The sequence below is a fragment of the Cricetulus griseus genome, chromosome 2 (assembly GCF_003668045.3).
Source record: "Cricetulus griseus strain 17A/GY chromosome 2, alternate assembly CriGri-PICRH-1.0, whole genome shotgun sequence".
NCBI classification, from domain to species: Eukaryota; Metazoa; Chordata; class Mammalia; order Rodentia; family Cricetidae; genus Cricetulus; species Cricetulus griseus.
This window is the reverse complement of record NC_048595.1, coordinates 425,634,477-425,636,451: the sequence shown is the minus strand read 5'-3', so window position 1 is coordinate 425,636,451 and position 1,975 is coordinate 425,634,477. Positions and strand designations below refer to the sequence as shown.

Sequence of the window (1,975 nt, the reverse complement as noted above, 5' to 3'; positions counted from 1 at the left end):
TGGCACTTGGCAGTTTAAGATCGTAGAAAAGGAGTCACAGTCCCGCCCTCGGGAGCAGGAGTGACAGGCTGATGCAGCACCAGAGGTGAGGCCAATGGATGGGAAGTGAGAAGGGAACCGCTGTCTGAATGCCCCTGCCTGCCATGGTACCCTCTACAAAATACAAATGTTCAATCCTTTTTAGTACGTAGTTGAGGCCTACAAAGTATGGAGAGTACAGAAAAAACTATCCAAGTTCATTAAACCAGAAAATTGGCCAAATCAGACTTTGAACAAGTGATATAAAACGGTTGTGGACATAAAAGCCCTCCCATTAGCCTGACGGTGGTGGCGCACTCCTAGATAGAGTCAGAGCACTCGGGAGGCAGAGGCAGGCGGATCTCTGAGTTCGAGACAACCTGATCTACAAGGGCTAGTTCCAGAACAGCCTCCAAAGACAGAGAAACTCTGTCTTGAACCCCCGCCCCCCCAAAAAAACCAAACATCAACAACAAAAATGCTTTCCCATTGCAGAGCAGAGGCAGGTGAGCAGGTGAATCTCAAGAGTTCGAGGCCAGCCTGGTCTACAAAGCAAGTTCCAGGACAGCCAGGGCTGTTATAAAGAGAAAACCTTGTCTCGAAACATAAAACTAAATAAACACAAAGAAGAAAAGAAAAGAAGCAGTACCCACACGTGTGTGAGGCGCTATCACTAAGTCAGACGTCTTTGCTGAGCCCTGAATGAGGCCAGCGGCCCCCCAACTGATTCTGGGTGTGTTCGCATCACTATCTACCCGAGCCTTGATCACCCCACAAACGTCTCGCTGAGTGCCTACTGCACCTTGGGCACCTGACAAGGGCTGGAGCACTGAGAGAAGTGCTGATGACACTACAGTCAATAAAGAGCGCAGACTGGAGTAAGAGAGCCAGAGGGCTGAATTAGCTCCAATAGCCTGGACGGGGTAACACCCCAGGATCGCTCTTGCGATGGGCGCAGGAGAGGCCTTCGGTCTGTGCTAAGTCACCAGGTGAGAGAAGGGAGGACGCGGTGTCAGTCACCCGCAACTTTAGGATTGGGGCAAGCGCCACGGACACAGCGCCGACCTCCTGACTCGGAATCACCCCTCGCAGAGAAAGAACAGGAGATTCCCCCTCTTCGGCCACCGTCCGCCTCCCAGGATCTCAAACAATCCAGCCCACGCCCCTTTTCTCTATGGTAGCCTAAGAGGAATTGCAGCCGAGTCACCTAAGTGCGGCGCAGAACCTGCAGGGAGGGAAGCTCGTCCTGAGATCGCCACGCCCCTCGTGCGGGGGCGGGATATGCAAATGAGACGCGACGGCCTCGCGCGAGGAATGCCGGGAGCGCCAGAGTCGTGGAATTTGTAGCGGAAGCTGTGGATCTCAGGGAGCGAGTGGGGTGCCGAGGCCGCGGACACGGACGCGAAGCGGAAGGAGGCGCGGGGAGGAGGCAGGAGTCAGGTTCGCGAGCGGTCACCACGACGTTGGTGTGGGTCGCGAGCGCTGGGTAAGGGAGCGTGGGAGGCGGTCGGTATCGCTTCTCGGCCTTTTGGCTAAGATCAAGTGTAGTATCTGTTCTTATCAGTTTAATATCTGATACGTCCTCTATCCGAGGACAATATATTAAATGGATTTTTGGAACTAGGAGTTGGAATAGGAGCTTGCTCCGTCCACTCCACGCATCGACCTGGTATTGCAGTACTTCCAGGAACGGTGCACCCCCTCTCGGGGAATAAATTTGGTTGAAAGACAGGGAATGGCTTGAGTCAGCACCATTAGTTGTGATGTGAATTTCTTAGTTGTTTCTGTAGGCTCAATGCTAGCAGTTGAGTTTCTGTGGGGTAAGTAGGTGCTCAGTTTAATTCCTATATACTTGTTGGCTCATAACTATCATGACATCTGGCTCTCAGGCATACATGCAGAGACAGTACTATAGATACATAGTAGGTTCTCTTTTTTATAGGAAGTTTTATCATGT

At 52.1% G+C, this 1,975-nt stretch overlaps 1 non-coding gene across 1 annotated transcript; it reads left to right on the top strand.

Moving 5' to 3' along the window:
- Positions 1-1,530: 1,530 nt before the first annotated feature.
- Positions 1,531-1,721, top strand: LOC113833639. Its single transcript, XR_003481751.1, has one exon. It is a non-coding gene; the product is annotated as a U2 spliceosomal RNA (small nuclear RNA).
- The last annotated feature ends 254 nt before the right edge of the window (positions 1,722-1,975 follow it).